Here is a 22,483-nt window from a genome sequence, read left to right on the forward strand (position 1 = left end):
TAACGCTGGCGCACCTAGGGCGGGGCGGGGCGCCCGGCGGCTATAGCTTTCGGGGAGCGCGAGCGGTTTCTGGGAAGCGTGGGTGTCCGTCATTGGGCGCGCGGGGCCACGGGACTGCGGTTTGACCGAGGCCTGCGCCGGCGTCGCCGTAGTCGTGCGTGGCGTCCGAAGCCGAAGTAGCCATGCTGGGGCTTGCTTTTGTGTTTGCGAGGAGTGATGCCGCTGCCCGGTAGGCCCGGCGCAAAGGAGGTGGGGCAGGATTGAAATTTTAAGAAGCTTCTGTATCAGGAGGCAGAGAGGCACTTTGTGCCCCAAAAGAGCGGGGAGGAGGGGGAGGGAGGGCGACATCTGGCCAAATCGAGAAGCTGGTGCTTTGCAGTCGCTACGTATTATGGAAGGAACAACACTGTTCAAAAGTGGAAAATTAGTCCATTTTTCCAATGTGATAGAAGTTTAGGGAAACTGGGGGTTGTGTATCTAATTTTACTTTGGGTGGATCAGATGAATTTTAAGACCCGTTACATCTGTTTTTGTCTGCTACCCATCAAAGGATTCTCTGCTTAATGGCGTAACAGCCGGTCTCTGACACCAGGGTTTCAAAGGGAGAAAGAGTTTATTGCAACTTGAAACAAGGAGATCAGATATGGTCTATGGGTTTAAAATCTGTCTCCCCTAGTCTAAGTTAGAGTGTTTATGGATTCAAACAAGGAGAGACAGAGTTGTTGCCAGTAAAATTAATAGAAGTGGCAAATGTAAAGAAGAGCTAGGTTAAAACTATGCTAGAATAACCGTTGTAATGTAGTCAGTGGTTAGTTCTGGGCTAGCTCAAGTTGCTTCATTAAAGTTAGGAGGTTATCGTTCTGATTAAAAGATCCTAACATTGTAAAACAGGGTATAAGAGGGTACAAGCAGAGCCAATCACAGGTTTTTACAGTTTGAGTTTCAGTAATTTCAGGTATTTTCGTTTGGATTTTCTACAACATACTAGAAAGAAAAAAGACAGCTATATAATGATTTAATAATCACAATTATTTGTTAAAGCTTAATTTCTCGGTTACAAGTTCCCTGTTTTGTTTTTGTTTGTTCCTCAATCTTCAGGCATATCTGGACAAGGACTGCTATGACTTGGGAAGACAACTTTATGGGGTAGAGTAATGAAACTGGTTGTTACTGGAGAGAGGGCTTAATTGGCATAGGAACAATCCTGAGGCTTGAAGTCTCTGAAAAATAAAATTAAATAAATTTAAAATTATAGGTTTAAATCAAGGGAATAGAAGGATTATGATTAGGTGATTTATTCTAGATTTTTAGATCGAGCTCGGGGTGTTCCTTAGGGTTTTCAGAAACGGTGTTGGCAGGTATCTGGCTAAGGCCTCCATAACTGTAACGTCCAGAGTGACCTCCCAACTTCTTGAACTCTCTTAACCATTGAAACTATATTTTATTTCTGTTCTCCTTTTGTTCGTGAAAGCATTGCTAATCTCATGGTTCCAGGGAAGTTACCCTTGGAAGTCATATCCATCCTAACTAGGGGAGAAGGTAGTGAGTTTATTTGCAGTTTGGCTTGGGTGTGGGATGGGGAATTTGATGCAACAAGGAAATTTTCAGGGGGTAACTCTTAGGCATTACATCTTTACAAAAATGTTTTGTGAGTGCAAACCTTGAGGTCAAGGATGTGGCTTCTTACAAGGAGGTTTATTTAGTTTTGTGCTTCCTAGTCCTCAAGAGGCTTCGTAAGTTTTTTTTTTTTTTTTTTGTCTCTTTTCTTTGCCGGGGAGGCACTGGGAATTGAACCTGGGTCTCCAGCATGGCATGCAAGAACTCTGCCTGCTGAGCCACAGTGGACCACCCTGTAAGTATTTTTAATTTTATCTATTAAACTCCCTGAAATGTATCAGGGTATTACATTAACTGTACAGAAAGATCTTATTTGCTGTTGTAGGTTCTGTGTTAAAATAAAGCTGAGGGCAGACCACAGTGGCTCAGCAGGCAGAGTTCTCACCTGCCATGCCAGAGACCTGGGTTCGATTTCTGGTGCCTGCACATGCAAAAAAAAAACAAAAAAAGGTTATCTTAAATAAAGCTGAATTACGTAGTTTAAATAAACTGACTAGACAGATTAAATTAGACAGTGTGCTATAGAAAATTTAAATTTGGGATAAAAATTTTTCTTTTTTTGGTCTTTCACAGGAATTAAAATGTTAAAGAACAGAAAATATTACTTTATACATTGTATTCTGATTCATTTTAGTCTTTAATTAGATTAGTCCCTTGCTAGTCAGGGTTCTCTAAAGAAACAGAACAAAAAGGAAAGATCTTTAAATATGAGATTAATGAAGGTGTTTCATGCAACTGTGGGAATAGAAGAGTCCAAAATCCAGACTATGAAGCTGGAGGCTCTGATCAAAGGTTTGGATGAACTCCACAGGAAGAATTCACTGGTCAAAGAAGCAGGGAAAGTCTCTCATCTTCCTTAAAAGCCTGTAACTGATTGGATTATCTCACTGTGGGAGACATGCCTTAGTTAATTGCAGATGTAATTAGCCACAGATGCAAACAACTGACTGGTGATTTAATACACCAGCCTTCCAGTTTATCAACCAACCACAAAATATCCTTGAAATAATAGGCCAGTGCTTGCCTGACCAGACAACTGGGCATAATCATTTGGCCAAGTTAGCATCAGAACCTAACCATCACAGCCCCCGATCACCTCTTCAACTGAAATTTTGTTTCCTTTTTTTTTTTTTTTAACTTTTTTAATAGTTGTTATATGGAGTAATTTTTTTTAGAATTAATGCTGCTTTTTTAGCACTTTTAGAATTGGAAAACTTCAACTGACTTTCAGGTGTCATACAGACACTCAGAATTCCAAGGAGCCATTAGGTTACACACACAGGGCAAAGCACCCCAGAAGTTAGAAATAATGATGAAAACTTAGGAACAAACAAATATTATAAACTGTTACAAGAGCGTATAATCTAGGTCCTATAATTATTTCTAGGAATAAAAAAAAGACATCTTATTTTGAGATCATTAATTACAGACTACAGCTGAAGTTTTGTTCTGTTTTATCCTCACATTTTTGCTTGAGATATTTATTTATTTATTTATTTATTTATTTATTTTTTGGGAGAGAATTGCATTTATTAATTAGCCTGTATTTCACAACTGGAAAGTTTCACTATTGAAATAAAGGAAAATTTCCCCTTGTTTTTTGCTCCCATCAGATAAGGAAGAAAAGAAACTGCTCATCGAGGCTGCAAGGGAAATGGAGGGGATTTGCTAGAGATATTTAACGGGTAGAATATAATTTATATATTTTTTCCTGGTTCTCTTTTAAAGTCCCTTTTTGTTGAAAGTGAAGTGCTGACCACATGCAATTTCAGAAAAATATCATTGTGAAACAATGTAACTGGTTGTTTCTGTGGTACAACTTTTTTTTTTTTTAAATAACTAAAATGATGACTAACACTAAACTGTTCTCTAATATGTAGATCAGTCATTGTCAGGACATAACATGGACAGTGAAAATGTTGTCAAATCTCTAGTAATTTTATACAGTTCCTAGATATTTATATGAATAACATTTCACCCTTATAAATTCAATGAACAGAAGGTTATAAAAACCCTTTTAATTTTTATAATACTTCCCATGGAATCACAGAATATTAAATGAACTATTTCTAGCACTTTGCTTTTTTTTTTTTATGAGGTTAAAGAACAAACCCTTCGCAACTATTTGAAATAAAAAGATATCTTTTAGGGTTTGATTTTGGGAAGGCAAAATGTAAGCCAATAAAGGATAAGGTCAATGTAAACATTGAGGGTTTTATTTTGATATAACGTAGAATCTTTGTCTTGCAGGCAAAATACTCAGTTATGCAAAGGTTTTAAAACCTCCTTTTAAGAGCAAACTAAATCTGAGAAATTTTCGTATTTAACAGAGTCAAATCCCAGTTTTGTATGGCTCTTCACTTTGATACAAAACTCTTAAAAAATATTGTGAACAGGCCTGTCAAATTTTGGTCAACAAACAAAATTTACTTGTGTATTCATCAGGCTTTGTCCTACAATTCTTGAGGATAAAACTATACCCCTTACCTTAAGAAAGCACATCTGTGTACTTTACATACCCACATATTTTAAGTTACCGAAGTATTTTTGATACTGTCTTCAAACATTCTGCAAAATATAATTATTATTAAAGTTTGTCAAAATAATTTTGTTAACCACAAACGTAACCTTTTTTTATCATCTTAAAGATCTAGTAGATATATTAGCTTATTTTATCAGTAGACATGTAAAAATTTAGGGAAAGCATACCCAAGTATTTGCTTCAAAAGTCACCACAGAAAAAGAAATGGGACTAGACTTTGTCACTGTTCTTTTGTGGGGGGGGGGCACCTATGCGCAGGCCAGAAATTGAACCTGAGTCTCCTGCATGGCAGGTGAGCATTCTACCATTGAACCACCTATCACTGCATTTTTTGCACCTGTATTTATTTTTCTTTTTCCCAATGGAGGTAAAAAATTTCTTTGTTTTCATGATATCCTAAAATTATGTACAACTGCAAAAGGATACTATCAAATTCCAGAAAATATACTGCAGTCATTTAATTTGTCATAAGCATAAATCCAGGAAGTTTTCAATAGCTCTCAAGGATATTTTCCTTTACCTACATAAATTTGGCAATTAGATTTTATTCAGTTACCCCCATTCCAAGGCCATTTATGTTATAAAAATTATTTGCTTACTGTAGTTACTGTTGCAAACATATTATTGGGAAAAAAATTTTATTGAGAATTCTCTCAGAACAAATATTGTCTGTTTTGCAGCATTTCCCATGCCTGCCATTCCTGATCTCCAGACCCAGTAGAAAGAATTATAAACCAAACCCACTGTTCCTCCATAGCTATCTTAACTGATTCATACATATTCGGTCAAGTTTCAAGAGGCTCTGAGAGCAGAGAAAGGTGAGACAGAAAGAATGAGGCTTGGTGTGTTGAATTTTTTAAACTTTTTTTTTAAATTGTGAAATACAGCATATACCAAAAAACAATAAATTTCCATGTACATTTAAAAAAGTTGTTATACAAAAGATTTTACAGTTTGATATGGGTTATAGTTCCATGATTTTTCATTTTTTCTTCTAGCTACTCTTAAGACACTGGAGACCCAAAGAAATATCACTATATCGATTCAGCAGTCATACTCATTTGTTAAATCTTATCTACTCTGTTTTACTCTTCTCTTTTTTTAATTTTTGTCTTGTTTGTGAAAAATAACTATACAAAAGTACAATAAATTTCAAAGTACTTTCCAACAATTAGTTGTAGAACAGACTTCAGAGTTTGGTATGGGTTGCAATTCTATGATTTTAGGTTTTTATTTCTAGCTACTCTAAAGTATTGGAGACTAAAATATCAGTATACTGATTCAGCACTCATACTCATTTATTAAACCCTACCTTCTCTGTATAACTCCACCATTACCTTTGATCTTTTCTCACTCTTTACAGGTATTTGGGCTATGGCCATTCTAACTTTTTCATGTTAGAAGGTGCTGTCAATAATATGGGATAGGGAATTGGAACTAGTTGATATTCTGGAGAGGCTGGCCCCTCTGTGTTTCAGGGCTTACCTGGTTCAGGGACCCATCTGGAGGTTGTAGGTTTCTAGAAAATTACTCTAGTCCATGGAACCTTTGTAGAATCTTATGCCCTAGGTATTCTTTAGGATTGGCAAGAATGATTTTGGTTGGGGTTTGGCAAGTTATGATAGTAGCAGTGTCTAACTGAAGCTTGCATAAAAGTGACCATCAGAGTAGTCTCTCAACTCTATTTGAACTTTCTCAGCCACTGATACCTTATCTGTTACACTTCTTTTCCCCGTTTTGGTCAGGATGGCATTGTTGATCCCACAGTGCCAGGGACATACTTATCCCTGGGGGTAATGTAATTTTATTGAGATATATTCACACACCATAGAATCCATCCAAAATATACAATCAGTGGTTCACACTATCATCATATAATTGTTCATTCACCACAATCGATTTTAGAACAGTTTTATTACTCAAAAAATAAAAAGAAAAAAGAAAACCCAAAACATCCCATACCTCTTATCCCCCCATTATTATTATTGTCTTTGTCTTTATTTTATTACTCATCTACCTGTACGCTGGATAAAGGGAATGACAGAAAGTTTTTACAGTCACAGGACACATGATAGCTTATATAGTTTCATAATCATTATCAAAGTTCAAGACTATGGGATTACAGTTCAGCAATTTCAGGTATATCTTTTTAGCCATTTGAATACACTAGAAACTAAAGAGAACTATCTATAGTATAGTATATATAGTATGTGTATGTATATATCTATATATAATGAGTCAGTAGTCATAATCATTTGTAAAATCCTAATTTCTCAGGTCTACCTCATCCTCTTCCTCATTTGATGATTTGCTCAATCTTTAGGGATATCTGAACAATGACCATTATAACTTCTTCGTGCTGGAAAGGGTTATTGACCTTATGGTGTAGAGGGATGAAGCTGATGTTCTTGGAGACTTGTCCCTCTGGGTTTTATATGCCTTCTTTTTTTAAATTTTTTTTTCAAACTTTTTAAAATTGTAAAATACAACATATACCAAGCAAAGAAAAAAAAAGAGCAATAATTTTCAAAGCACACTTCAATAAGAACAGAACAGATCCCAGAGTTTGTCATGGACTACCATTCCACCATCTCAGATTTTTCCTTCTAGCTGCTCTGAAACACTGGAGGCTAGAAGGAATGTTACTATAGTGATTCAGCAGCCATACTCGTTTGCTAAATCTCGTTTTCCTTGTACCTCCTCCTCTAAATCTCCTAATCTATAGAATCTTTGGGCAATACCCATTCCGACTTTTTCATGTTGAGAATGGGTGACCACACTAACAAATAGGGGGATGAAATTAATTGATAATATTGGAAAGGCTGGTCCCTCTGACTTGCAGGATTTATCTGACCTAGAAAATATGTTCAAGGAAGGCAATTCTAGCACATGAAACCTTTATAGAGTCTCAGTTCAGGCCCAAGTGTTCTTAAGAGTTAACAAGAGTACTGTTTGATTAGGGTTTTAGCAAACCATGGCTCAGAGAGAGGCCACATTTGAACAACAAAAGATGTGTCCTGGAAGCAACTCTTAGGCCTCTTACTGGTAGTCTTAGCTTTTCCACTACAAAAATGAGTTTCATAAGGGCAAGGCTCAAAATCCAGAGCTTGGCCTAATTTCTTGGGAGTTCCTGATAATTAAGAGAACACCCAGGGTTTCCCAAATGGGAAAGTTTAATAGTTTCATGCATATTTTATTTTCTGTTTGGACCCTCAAGGGATTCTACCAATACTTTTAAATTATCAGTTTACTAGAGTCTGGGATATAGTCAGGTATTACCTTAAGCTGTACGGAATTACAAGGCCTCATTCCCATTCTGGGACTCCAGGAGTTTGGGTTGTTTAAATGAACTATCCAGACCAGTTGGTTTAGATTGTGTGTTACAGAGGATTTAGGTTCTAGACAAAATAAACCTCTCTGCCTTTGGTCTTACACAGTAGGTGAAGCTCTGCAGTACATACATTGTCATCTTTTACCCTGCATTCTAATTTACATTAGACCCAGTCAGATTGGCTTTGTTTTAAACTTTGAGGCCTGATCTATTTTTCAGTTACTTCAACTGTTATTCTATATAATTATGCTAGCTTTCAGAGCTGCAGCACTCCATTGCTGAGTTTAAGATGTCACAGAGCTACTCAGAGTTCCAGGGAAATACCAGCTTATACGTGTAGCTCAATGTCTCAGAATCTAGAAATACGTTTACAACTTCAGGCTGAATGCTATAAGGACTTACAATCTAGGCTCAAGTATTTTCTGAGAGAGACCATAGCATATTTCTTCTTTTGTCCCAAAGGTTTATTCGGTTCATCGTGTGCTGCTCAGCGTCCTTCCTTTTTGTAGCCACACCATGTTCCATCATACAAATTAATTGCATTTGCTGTGGTGCTTCTTACTCATTGTATCCTTCAGCTACCTCTGTCTTTTGGGCATCATGGATAATGTCCAAAACAGACCATGTCTTAATGGTATCCTCACTTGGTTGTAGAGTCAGCAACACTCTCAATTTTAGACAGTTTTCAAGGTCCATAATGACAGCCAAAAAAACACATTATTAACTATCAAATCAAAACTATCCCTCTTCCCTTATAACCCCCCCCCCCCGATTAGTTGCCCTTGGTAGCGCTGTGTACTATTGATGTCTTCCTGTTAACTATTAGCAGTAGCATGCATTTTTAGTTTTTCCTCTATATCCCTCTATTAAACTCTTTGTCCACTATTAAACCATTGAAATAGTTAATGTGAGAACTTATTTATAATTATAGATATAATCGGTGAGATACATGGCACTATACCTACCCTTTCAATCATATTCACCTACAATATGGTGATATTACTTTTAAGCCTATTCTAGTTTGCTAGCTGCCAGAATGCAATATCCCAGAAATAGAATGGCTTCTTAAAAAGGGAAGTTTAATAAGTTGCTAGTTTACAGTTCTAAGGCCATGAAAATGTCCAATTAATACAAGTCTATAAAATTTTCCAAATTAAGGCAACAACAAGAGGTTATCTTCACTCAAGAATGGCTGATGAAGTTCAGGATTTCTCTCTCAACTGGAAAAGTACTTGGTGAATATGGTGAAGTCATCTTGCTTTCTCTCTAGGCTTCTTGTTTGATGAAGATCCCCTGGGGAGATCTTCCTTCTTCATCTCCAAAGGTCTCTGGCTTCATGGGCTCTGTGATTTTCATGTCTCTCTGGTCATTCTGAAGCTTTCTCCAAAATGCTTCCTCATTTAAAGGATTCCAGTAAACTAATCAAGACCCACCTGGAATGGGTGGCATCACATCTCCCTCTAATCCAAGGTTAATACCCACAATTGGGTGAGCCACTTATCCGTGGAGATGATTTAGTCAAGTTTCCAGCCTACAGTGTTGAATGGGATTAAAAGAAAGGCTGCCTCCACAAAATGGGATTAGGATTAAAGCATGGCTTTTCTAGGGTACATAAATCCTTTCAAACCAGTGCATTCCACCCTCTGGACTCTAAAAAAAGATATTTTTCCCATATACAAAATTTATTAATTCCATCACAATATTAGAAAACCTTAAAGCATTTCAGTAACAATAAAAATGCAATACAAGTGAGAAACAGTCCAGAACCTCAGTATTTGTTACAGGCATGGGCTGTTCTAAGGCAAAATTATCCTCTGGCTCTGGATCTGTAAAACTTAGAACAAGATTTTTGCTGCCAAGATGCAAAGGAAGAACAGTCATAGAATACAAATTCCCATTTCCATAGGGAGGAATTGGAACACAAGGGTCACCGGCCCAAGCAGTTTCAAAAACCTGCAGCGCAAACTCCATTATATTTCAAAGTCTAAGAGTCATTTATCGTAGAGGCTTTAGAAAGCAGCAGTTCTACCCTTTCCAAGGGTCTATGCAGTGGTCTGCCTCTCTCCGAATGCAACCTTGGGGGGCATTAGGGAGACCATCTTTTTCTCTGTTCCACCCTCTCCAAGCACATGTATTTGGGCAGCTGCAAAATACAGAGACCTCTGCAACAATTACTTGTTTTTTTCTTGGAGTGAAAGAATGGGTGGGGTCCAAGGAATCAAAGCAGTAGATGGGCAAATCAGGAGCATCTTCAAGCTATTTTCTGGAACTAGAGCAACAAAATGTAAAGCTAAAATTCCAATTAGAGAATTCTCTTTGCCATCTCCGCAGCATGTGCTCAAACCCGCCATGTGATGGCAGCCAGGCTCTCTCCATTCCTTTTGGCAACTGAATAGTGCTGCTGTGAACATCGATGTGCAAACATCTGTTCGTGTCACTGCTGTTAGCTCTTCTGGGTATATACCAAATATACCCTCCTTTTAATTGTTTCCAATGATCAGATCTATTCTGTATTGACTGGTTCTTTCGTATAAAATACAAATAACCATTTTAATAACAAGTAACGTCACAGTAATCAATGGTTAGTTTGGGGATCAATCAAATTCATTAACATAGGGGTTGTCTTTGTGATTATAAGACTCTAAAGTTATAAAACAGGATAAGCATACATCAACCCTCCATCCCCCAACTTTACATAGTTCTTGTCATGAATTACATATTTATACATTATGAATCCCAAACCATTGTTTTGTCATTTGCCTTTTAGATCCTGTAGGAAATGAAAAGTGGAGTCACAAATTAAGAATAAAATATACTTGAATTTGTATTTACCCATTACATTATCTTTCCAGAGATCTTATATATCTTCAAGCGCCTTCAGTCAATTGTCTAGTGTTCTTTCCTTTCAACCTACAGAACTCCTTTTAGCATTTCTTGTACGGTTGTTCTAGTGGCAATGAGGTCCCTCAGCTTTTATTTATCTGGAAATGCCTTAATCTGTCCCTTTTTTTTTTATTTTTAATTTTTTTATTAATTTTTAATTAAAAAAATATGACAAGAAAGAAACACAAACATTCTTAACATATGATCATTCCGTTCTACATATATAATCAGTAATTCACAATATCATCACATAGTTCCATATTCATCATCATGATGATTTCTTAGAACATTTGCATCAATTCAAAGAAAGAACTAAAAAGACAACAGAAAAAAAATCCATACATAGCATACTCCTTACTCCTCCCTTTCATTGATCACTAGCATTTCAAACTAAATTTATTTTAACATTTGTTCCCCCTATTTATTTTTATTCCATATGTTTTACTTGTCTGTTAATAAGGTAGATAAAAGAAGCATCAGACACAAGGTTTTCACAATCACACAGTCACATTGTGAAAGCTATATCATTATACAATCATCTTCAAGAAACATACCTACTGGAACACAGCTCCACATTTACAGGCAGTTCCCTCCAGCCTCTCCATTATGTCTTGACTAACAAGGTGATATCTATTTAATGCTTAAGAGTAACCTCCAGTATAACCTCTCGATTCTGTTTGGAATCTCTGAGCCATTGACACTTTATTTTGTCTCATTTCACTCTTCCCCCTTTTGGTAGAGAAGGTTTTCTCAATTCCTTGATGCTGAGTCTCAGCTCATTCTAGGGGTTTTCTCAATCCCTTGATGCTGAGTCGCAGCTCATTGTAGGATTTCTGTCCCACATTGCCAGGAAGGTCCACACCCCTGGGAGTCATGTCCCAGGTAGACAAGGAGAGATTTGTCCCTCATTTTTGAAAGACTATTTTATTTTTAATTTGTGACTCCACTTTTTTACTTCCTGCAGGATCTAAAAGGCAAATGATAAAACAATGGTTTGGGACTCATAATGTATAAATATGTCATTTGTAACAAGAACTATATAAAGTTGGGGGGATGGCAATGTTTTGCTTTCAGACTTTAAATGTCTTCCTGCTATCTTCTTGACTCCATGGTTTCTAAGGAGAAATCAGCACTGAATTATTAAGGCTCCCTTGTATGTGACTTGTTGCTTCTCTCTTGCAGCTTTCAGAGTTTCTTTACTTTTCTTTTTTTTTTTTTTGTCATTCAACTGTTTGATATAATAAGCTACAGTGAGAGTCTATTTGGGTTTTTTTTTTTAATTGTATTATGTAGGAAAGGTGCTTACAAAAAGGCAGCTGCAAAATGCACAGACCTCTGCAACAATTACTTTTTTTTTATTAGAGTAATAGAATGGGTGGAATCCAAGCAATCAAAGCAATGGATGGACAAATCAGGAGCATCTCCAAGCTATTTTCAGGAAGTAGAGCAATAAAATATAGAGGTAAACTTTCCAATTAAAGAATTCTTTTAAAGCCTTAACTTCAGCTTGTCTTGTGGATTACTGCTCCCTCCCCCTTTAGTGGGAAAGTGTGACTGATTACTGCAAACCAATGACTCCACTACAATAAACAGTTTAGAAACATAGTTTTGAATCACATCTGTCTACCTGAAAAGCTCAGGGTTGTAAAGAGGAAAATACCCACAAAAACAAACACAAAAACCTGACAAAACTACTCATATGAGGACAAATATTTTTCAAAAAGTGCCTAGACTGGAAAGGCTAGGAGATTAGAAAACATTAAATATAACTGTGTGTCCAAGATTCAATTTGTGTCAATATATGGGATAACCAGGAAGTTTTAACCCTTATGGCTAGCCCCATTTCTATATTTATATAAACAAAATGAGCAAGCACTGCTGTATAAACAACTACCAATATCAGTATGCTGTTTTGTCCTTTAAACTCTATCTTTCATACTATGCTGAAATTACTAAACCAAGTTTCCACTAAGGCTACGAATATGACATCTATGCAAGGATGAAAAGCCTATCACACACTCATGCTCACAAATGCCAAGTCTGCCAGCCCTTGGAAGCTAACTTTCAACTTTGCATTTATTTTATGCCACTGTATCTTTTAATCTGTTCTTTCACAATTTTCCTATCATACTAAACACGATAAAAAGATCAACACATTCACACCTAGTTCTGGTTACTCAGTAGTATTACACACGTGCAATTAAGCAAGAGACCAAAACCACAGAAAAAGTGCCTGTGTCGGGGATTATACTGTACAGATGTAAAAGCACAGATGTGCAGATTTCACCAAAACCTTAAGTATCCAGCTCTGAAGTCTGTAGCCAAAGTCTTCTTGCCAGTTCAGATCCCTTCACTCATCGCCCTTATTGTCAGAGCCCAAAGCATGAGCAATGTTTTTTTTTGAACCTGGGATTCTCAAAATGAGTGTGAAAAGTCCATTAATACTACCCTAGAACTGTGTTGTATTAGTTAGGGTTCTCTAGAGAAACAGAATCAACAGGGAACACTTGCAAATATAAAATTTATGAAAGTGTCTCACGTGACCGTAGGAATGCAGAGTCCAAAATCCACAGGGCAGGCTGCGAAGCTGATGACTCCAATGGATGGCCTGGATGAACTCCATAGGAGAGGCTCACCAGCCAAAGCAGGAATGGAACCTGTCTCCTCTGAGTCCTCCTTAAAAGGCTTCCCATGATTGGATTTAACATCACTAATTGCAGAAGACACTCCCCTTTGGCTGATTACAAATGGAATCAGCTGTGGATGTAGCTGAGGTGATCATGACCTAATCCTATGAAATGTCCTCATTGCAACAGACAGGCCAGCGCTTGCCCAATCAAATGAACAGGTACCACAACTTGGCCAAGTTGACACCTGTCCCTAACCATGACAGTCCACCCCTTGTCAACTTGGCACATATATATATATATATATGTATATATATATATATATATATATATATATATATATATATATATATCACCTTAGACCATACTTAATTTCCAAATGAAAACAAATAAGCACACATTTTTTCTTTTACCTGACAATACTCAACTGTCCTGCATATAACTGGAAATACATTAAATCTCTCCAGAATAGCGTGCAAATCCTTGCGCAACATTCATTCTTAAACTTGATATCTTACAACTTAAATAGTATAACACAAACAAAACAGCATTACAGTCCTCGTTTCTGTAACTGATCACGTGGTCGAAGTTCATATTTATCACTACCTTCTTCCACTACCCATTCCATGTTCCCTTTCCCCTCAGCAAGCACTTGAGCTGGCCGTGGTTCTTTGCCTGGTGGGGTGACCCAAACCTTCATTCCTGAAGTCTCAGAGCCATTAGTGGTCCTGCCTGGATTGTGTTGTTGCAGTTTTCCATTGATTTCAATCACAGGGCATGGTAGTACTAATAGACGCCCCAGGGGATCTCCTATATTCCAAGAAAACTCTTCTTTACCTCCATCATGTAGTTGCAGTCTTACTTCCTTCTGATAGTCAGGGTCAGTTACCCCAGACAATAATGTAATCCCCTTCTTGGTGTGTTGATCCAGAGGCATAAGTAGCCCAAAGTGGCCAGGTGGCAATCTTAACTTCCAGTTCAGTGGTATCACTGTTGTTTCTCCTGGAGAAAGCACACCCCGTTTTGGAACTAAAACCTGTAGACCAGCAGAACTCAGGGTAGCAGGGACAGGAAGCAAAAATTTTCCTAGTGGATCACTAGGAGTAATAGTGAGTGGCACCACACCCATTTCCACCCCTTGGTTCCTGGACCCATGGATCCTGGCTATGGGAGAAACAGCACCATACAGCGGACGCTGATTCAGAGGATACACAGCTTCCTGGAGAACATTACCCCAGCCTTTCAAATTTTTGCCACCTAGTTGGCACCATAATTGAGTTTTCAATAGGCCATTCCACCGTTCTATCAATCCAGCTGCTCCTGGATGATGGGGAACATGGTAAGACCAGAGAATTCCATGAGTATGTGCCCATTCCCGCACTTCATTTGCTGTGAAGTGTGTTCCTTGATCCGAAGCAATGCTATGTGGAATACTATGACGATGGATAAGGCATTCTGTAAGCCCACGGATAGTAGTTTTGGCAGAAACATTGCGTGCAGGGAAAGCAAACCCATATCCAGAGTATGTGTCTATTCCAATTAGAACAAATCGTTGCCCCTTCCATGAAGGGAGTGGTCCAATGTAATCAACCTGCCACCATGTAGCTGGCTGGTCACCTCGGGGAATGGTGCCATATCGGGGGCTGAGTGTGGGTCTCTGCTGCTGGCAGACTGGGCACTCAGCAGTGGCTGTAGCCAGGTCAGCCTTGGTGAGTGGAAGTCCATGTTGCTGAGCCCATGCATAACCTCCATCCCTACCACCATGACCACTTTGTTCATGAGCCCATTGGGCAATAACAGGAGTTGCTGGGGAAAGAGGCTGACTGGTATCCATAGAACGGGTCATCTTATCCACTTGATTATTAAAATCTTCCTCTGCTGAAGTCACCCTCTGGTGTGCATTCACATGGGACACAAATATCTTCATGTTTTTAGCCCACTCAGAAAGGTCTATCCACATACTTCTTCCCCAGACCTCTTTGTCACCAATTTTCCAATTATGGTCTTTCCAAGTCCCTGACCATCCAGCCAAACCATTAGCAACAGCCCATGAGTCAGTATACAAACGCACCTCTGGCCAGTTTTCCTTCCAAGCAAAATGAACAACCAGGCGCACTGCTCGAAGTTCTGCCCACTGGGAGGATTTCCCCTCACCACTGTCCCCCCAGAAAGGGGTTGTAATGCTGCAGCTGTCCACTTTCGGGTGGTACCTGCATATCGTGCTGAACCATCTGTAAACCAGGCCCAAGTTTTCTCTTCCTCAGTCAATTCACTGTAAGGAACACCCCAAGAGGCCATAGCTCTGGTCTGGGAAAGAGAAGGTAATGTGGCAGCAGGAGTGGAAACCATGGGCATTTGTGCCACTTCTTCATGTAACTTACTTGTGCCTTCAGGACCTGCTCTGGCTCTATCTCGTATATACCATTTCCACTTTACAATAGAGTGCTGCTGTGCACGCCCAACTTTATGGCTTGGTGGGTTAGACAACACCCAACTCATGATAGGCAACTCAGGTCTCATGGTAACTTGGTGGCCCATGGTTAAGCGTTCAGTCTCTACTAAGGCCCAGTAGCAGGCCAAAAGCTGTTTCTCAAAAGGAGAGTAGTTATCTGCAGCAGATGGTGAGGCTTTGCTCCAAAATCCTAAGGGTCTGCATTGTGATTCTCCTATAGGGGCCTGCCAAAGGCTCCAGACAGCATCTCTATTTGCCACTGACACTTCCAGCACCATTGGATCTGCTGGATCATATGGCCCAAGTGGCAGAGCAGCTTGCACAGCAGCCTGGACCTGTCGCAGAGTCTCCTCTTGTTCAGGTCCCCACTCAAAATTAGCAGCTTTTCTGGTCACTCGATAAATGGGCCGGAGTAGCACACCCAAATGAGGAATATGTTGTCGCCAAAATCCAAAAAGACCAACTAGGCGTTGTGCCTCTTTTTTGGATGTGGGAGGGGCCAGATGCAGCAATTTATCCTTCACCTTAGAAGGGATATCTCGACATGCCCCACACCACTGGACACCTAGAAATTTTACTGAGGTGGAAGGCCCCTGTATTTTTGTTGGATTTATCTCCCATCCTCTGACACGCAAATGCCTTACCAGTAAATCTAGAGTAGTTGCTACTTCTTGCTCACTAGGTCCAATCAACATGATATCATCAATATAATGGACCAGTGTGATGTCTTGTGGGAGGGAGAAACGATCAAGGTCTCTGCGAACAAGATTATGACATAGGGCTGGAGAGTTGATATACCCCTGAGGTAGGACAGTGAAAGTATATTGCTGACCTTGCCAGCTGGAAGCAAACTGTTTTTGGTGGTCCTTACTAATAGCTATTGAGAAAAAAGCATTTGCCAGATCAATAGCTGCATACCAGGTACCAGGGGATGTATTGATTTTCTCAAGCAATGATGCTACACCTGGAACAGCAGCTGCAATTGGAGTTACCACCTGGTTGAGTTTACGATAATCCACTGTCATTCTCCAAGACCCATCTGTTTTCTGCACAGGCCAAATAGGAGAGTTGAACGGGGATGTGGTGGGAATCACCACCCCTGCATCTTTCAAGTCCTTAAGAGTGGCAGTAATCTCTGCAATCCCTCCAGGAATACGGTATTGCTTTTGATGTACTATTCTGCTTGGTAGGGGCAGTTCTAGTGGCTTCCACTTGGCCTTTCCCACCATAATAGCCCTCACTGCATGAGTTAGAGAACCAACGTGGGGATTCTGCCAGTTGCTCAGTATGTCTATGCCAATTATACATTCCGGAACTGGGGAAATAACTAGAGGATGGGTCCGGGGGCCCACTGGACCCACTCTGAGACGGACCTGAGCTAAAATTCCATTGATCACCTGGCCTCCATAAGCCCCCACTCTGACTGGTGGTCCAGAGTGACGTTTTGGGTCCCCTGGAATTAATGTCACTTCTGAACCAGTATCTAATAATCCCCAAAATATCTGATCATTTCCTTTTCCCCAATGCACAGTTACCCTGGTAAAAGGCTGTCGGTCTCCTTGGGGAAGACTTAGAGGAAGGTTAACAGTATAAGTTTGTGGCAGTGTAACAGGTTTCTCCCCCATAGGGACCTGGCCTCCCCTTCATTCAAGGGGCTCAGGGTCTGTAAACTGTTTCAAGTCTGGAAATTGGTTAAGGGGCCGTGACTCTGTGTTTTTGTAATTCAGGTTAGACTTCTGTTCCCTTGACCTAGAACTCTTGTTTATACAGCTCCAACAAGAATTTAGTAGACTGCCCTTCTATTGTATTTCTAGGCACCCCATGATTTACTAGCCAATGCCATAAATCTCTGCATGTCATATAATTTTGATGCCTCCTTTGAGTTTGTTGTCTATTATAATACCCACGTCTACCCTGTCTTTGTTGATTAAGTACTGCCACCTGGCTTCTGCCAACTCAGGATCCTGTCATCCCCATTGTGTTTAAGGATTCCAGCTCAGTGACAGCAGTTCCTACAGTAATATCTGACCTACAGAGAAGTGCAACCACAGAGCTCTTGAGGGATGATGGTGCTAGTCTCACAAATTTATTTCTCACTGTTCTGGTAAAAGGTGCATCCTCTGGACATTCCTGGGGTGTAAGAGCAGGCTTTGCATGATAAATCCACTCTAACATCCCAATCTCTCTAAGCCTCTGGATCCCCTCATCTACATTATACCAGGGCAGTTCTGGCATTTCAACCTCAGGTAATGTTGGCCACCTTTTGATCCATGTTTCAACCAACCACCCAAACAAGCTGTTAACACCTTTTCTAACTGCTCTAGCTATAACATTGAATGCAGAATCTCTGCTTAGTGGGCCCATATCAATAAATTCAGCCTGATCCAGCCTTATATTCCTCCCACCATTATCCCACACTATTAAAATCCATTGCCACACATATTCCCCTGATTTCTGTCTACATAAATTGGAAAACTCACACAGTTCTTTTGGAGTATAATGTACCTCCTCATGTGTGATGCTTTGTACCTCACCTTTAGGGGCCTGTTGGGACTTTAGTCTAGTTATAGGTCTAGAAGAAATGAGGGGTGGTGGGGGTGGGTCATGAAAATAATTAGAAATATCTTCCAAGCCATTTGCTTCAGGGCTTTCATTTGCAGTTTCATCTGGTGAAACAGGATTAATAACTCTAGGGCTAATCCCTTCAGGAGGAGGTTGGGTGGCCAATTCCTCAAGGCAGGCTGGAGGTGGGGCGGCTATGTCCTCAGGGCAGACTATTACAGGGTTATCTAAAGAAGGCTCAGCATGGTCTAGGGTTTCAACCTCACCCCCAACATCATTATCAATCCATATGTCACCATCCCATTTTTCAGGGTCCCACTCCTTTCCAATCAATGCCCTCACTTTAACGGCAGACACCATGCAAGACTGAGATTTCAGTTTACGTTGTAAAGTTGCTACTCTAACAATAAGATTCTGAGTCTGATTTTCAGAGATCTCAAGTCTACGGCTACAGGAAGTAAAATTTTCCTTCAGGATACTCATAGAAACCTCTACATCTTTCAGACGGCAGTTAAGCTTCTTGTTTGAAGCCTTAAGCCCATCCCTTTCACCCTTTAATGTAGACAGTTTATCTAACAACAACCAACCAACATCTCTATAACTCTTATTTCTACAAAACTCTGTAAAGGTGTCAAAAACATTATCCCCCAGAGTCTGGCTTCGTACAAGCGAAGCATTAGGAGAATCGAATGATGATATTTTGACTATCTCCTTTGCCAACTCAGTCCATGGATTGGGAGTGTCATTCTGATTACGGGAATCAGAGTCCTTAGTGTCTCTGAGCCCAGTCAGAGTAGAAAACCATTCATAAAACCCCATTTTTAAGATTCTGTTCCTTAAGAACCACTCCTGGTACCAAGATGTATTAGTTAGGGTTCTCTAGAGAAACAGAATCAACAGGGAACACTTGCAAATATAAAATTTATGAAAGTGTCTCATGTGACCGTAGGAATGCAGAGTCCAAAATCCACAGGGCAGGCTGCGAAGTTGATGACTCCAATGGATGGCCTGGATGAACTCCACAGGAGAGGCTCACCAGCCAAAGCAGGAATGCAACCTGTCTCCTCTGAGTCCTCCTTAAAAGGCTTCCCATGATTGGATTTAGCATCACTAATTGCAGAAGACACTCCCCTTTGGCTGATTACAAATGGAATCAGCTGTGGATGTAGCTGACATGATCATGACCTAATCCTATGAAATGTCCTCATTGCAACAGACAGGCCAGCGCTTGCCCAATCAGATGAACAGGTACCACAACTTGGCCAAGTTGACACCTGTCCCTAACCATGACATGTGTGAATCCAGTTGAAAACAGTTGGCACAGCAAACCTATACTAACCCTCTGACAATTTTAAATTCATATTACACACACAAAAAAAACCTAAGATTTATTTTCCACAACTTTTAATCAGAGAAAACAGCACACTCCTCAGGGAAAGGTGAGGGATTGAGAAGATATACCCTGGATAAAAATTATTACAACAGCACCTGGAATTGATAGGCCTGCTTAGAAGAGTATGGTTGCAGTTGGAGAGAATTCCAAAGTGGTGCTTGTTGGGATTGGCTTTTGGAGTTGGCTTTCTCATAGACAACCTCCATGCAGATCCTGCAGACCGTGTCCTTACCACACTGGACAGCACCATGTCCTTCTCGTGGGCCTAAAAAAACCACAAGATTTTATATGTTGTGATATCTGGGCAGCATCCACTGGATGTAGGACCTGCAGCCTAGACATATCACGTGAATCTCCATGGGAACAGTTCTCCCATACCGGCACTCTCTCACTGCAGCATAGGGGTAAAGCTGCTTCTTTGTTTCCACAGCAGTTTGCTCTTTCTCTGATTCTTCCTTGGTCACTGAGCCCTGCAGGGCTGCTTCAGTGCAGGAAGGGGCAGTATGGCCACAGTAGAGTTGCCCAGGAACAAATTCAATGGCATTCACCCAGTCTTCTGTTCCTGCTCATATGGTTGCAAAATTTGAATTTCTTGACACAGCTTCACCCCCAGTCATTTCAACAAGCAGTCCAACTGCTGATGAGAGACTTAAGGAGGCAGCAAGGGATGATTTTGCACTTAAATCTGTAGCATTTGCTTCTTTCTGTTTCAGTGGCTTGTTATGTTCGTATCTGCAGTGGTCTCTGTGAATATAGTATCCTTACTGAAAATCATTGCACACTACACCACATGGACTGTCAGAGAGGTCATATGAGTAGTGACAGTTATCTCCTTTACAAACCCCATGCATAAATTACTTGCAGGTGACCTGTTTTGTCCAGCTGCTCCTACTGCTGTTGCTGCTGCCTCCCCCTCCTCCCAGCCCCAGGGACAGGAAGGTAACTGTGGGGATAGGGATGGGGGAGGCTGCTGCCACTGCCACCACTTCCATTTCTGTTCCTGATGTTGTGGCTGTTGTTCCAGGAGATGCAGCCTCCACCATTACTGTTTATCCCACACAGCAATGGCATTGAAACTTCTGCGATCACACAGTTCTGGCCCAGCTTCAGGTAGAGGACAGCCAGGAGAGGGGGAGTAGACTGAGGCATCTGCTTGCTCCCCATCCTGCTGTGCCTCTATTTGGTTTTATCATGTTTGGAGTTCATTGAGCATCTTGAATGTGCATGTTTATGTCTTTCATTACTTCCTCATTCTTCATTCTTTCCTCTTTCTTTTCCTCAGACTAGGTAATTTCAATTATCTTATCTTCAAGTTCACTGATTCTTTCTTCTGCCAGCTTCAGTCTACTTTTTTCTTTATTTTTTATTTTTTATTTTTTTATTAACGGAAAGAAAGAAAAAAGAAAAAATAAATAAAAATTAAAAAAAAAATTAACACAACATTTAGAAATCATACCGTTCTACATGTGCACTCAGTAATTCTTAACATCATCACATAGATGCATGATCATCGTTTCTTAGTACATTTGCGTCGGTTTAGGGGAACTAGCAATGTATGGTCCCGCTGATGTGAACGGACATTCGAGAATAAACTTGAAATATGTCATTGGTAACAGAGTCCAGCAGGAGTTAGAAACAGGGTAAGATAATGGGTAATTGGAGCGGAAGGGATACAGACTGTGCAACAGGACTAGATACAAAAACTCAAAAATGGACAGCACAATAATACCTAATTGTAAAATAATCATGTTAAAACACTGAATGAAGCTGCATCTGAGCTATAGGGTTTTTTTTGTTGTTGTTGTTTTTTACTATCATTACTACTTTTATTTCTTTTCTCTATATTAACATTTTCAGTCTACTTTTGAACCCCTCTAGGAAATTTCTGTTACTGTGCTGTTCAGCTCTGTTTGATTCCTTTTCATAATTTCCATCCTCTTGATATTCTGTTTGTGTTCATCTCTCTTTATTACTTCAATTCTTTGTCCATATTTTCCTTTAGTGCCTTGACCATAATTTAGGATTTTTTTTTTGTTCTTCTAGTACTGTGTATTGGAAACACTTTCATTTACCTATCAGATTGCATTGGCACTTTGTCAAAAATTAAATGACCCTATACATGCATTTCTGAATTCCCTATTCTGTTACATTTCTTTTTGTTAATCCTTATGATAGTATCACACTGTCTTAATTCTGTAGCTTTACAACATGTAAAATATTTTTACTGACAAATAAAATATTTAAAAAATATTTAAATATTTTAAATATTTAAAAAAATATTTTTACTGACAAATCTTCACACACATACAGTCCATACCTGGTATATCATCAATGGCTCACAATATCCTCACATAGTTGTGTATTCATCCCCATGATCATTTTTAGAACATTTGCATAACTCCAGAAAGAGAAATAAAAAGAAAAAAGTCATATATCCCATACCTCTTACCCCTCCCTCTCACTGACCACTAGTATTGCAATCTACCCAATTTATTTTGCTCTGTATCCCCCCTATTATTTATTTACTTTTATCTATATATTTTTACTCATAAGTCCATACTCTGGATAAAACAAGCATCAAATACAAGATTTTCACAACCACACAGTCACATTGTAAAAGCTGATAATAATCCTAAATTATGGTCAAGGCACTAAAGGAAAACATGGACAAAGAATTCATCTTAAACAGCCAAGGCTACTGGAACACAGTTCAACAGTTTCAGGTACTTCCCTCCAGCCACTCCAATACACCATAAAATTGAAAGGGATATCTATGTAATGCACAAGAATAACCTCCAAGTTAACCTCTTAACTCTCTTTGAAATCTCTCAGCCACTGATACTTTATTTTGTCTCATTTCTCTCTTCCCCTTTTGGTCGAGAAAGGTTTCTCAATGATGTCAGAGGACCATTTTTTAAAGTTTTTGTTTGGAATGTCCCAGTCTGATCTTCCTCACTGATGATTTCTGATGCTTTAGCCTTTTTTGCCTAGGCCATGATTTTCTGTTTCTTTGTATGCTTTGTAATTGTTTGTTGAAATCTGAGCATTTTGCTATTTTAATGTGTTATTGTTGAAA

The 22,483-nt window shown here is 39.4% G+C and overlaps 1 long non-coding RNA gene across 11 annotated transcripts in view; it reads left to right on the forward strand.

Annotated features, from left to right (window-relative positions):
* Positions 1-30: 30 nt before the first annotated feature.
* LOC143684143 (uncharacterized) overlaps positions 31-22,483 on the forward strand; it is a 37,056-nt gene continuing 14,603 nt past the window's right edge. For 2 of the 11 annotated variants that reach the window (XR_013175872.1, XR_013175867.1), the window contains exon 1: positions 31-229. This is a non-coding gene — a long non-coding RNA (uncharacterized LOC143684143). Of the gene's footprint in view, positions 250-1,098; positions 1,147-1,778; positions 1,853-3,230; positions 3,303-4,839; positions 4,978-5,157; positions 5,331-22,483 lie in introns of those variants that run through there. The other 9 variants (XR_013175868.1, XR_013175865.1, XR_013175870.1 and 6 more) reach the window with 9 other exon arrangements.

Source organism: Tamandua tetradactyla, chromosome 5, assembly GCF_023851605.1.
Source record: "Tamandua tetradactyla isolate mTamTet1 chromosome 5, mTamTet1.pri, whole genome shotgun sequence".
Taxonomy (NCBI): domain Eukaryota; kingdom Metazoa; phylum Chordata; class Mammalia; order Pilosa; family Myrmecophagidae; genus Tamandua; species Tamandua tetradactyla.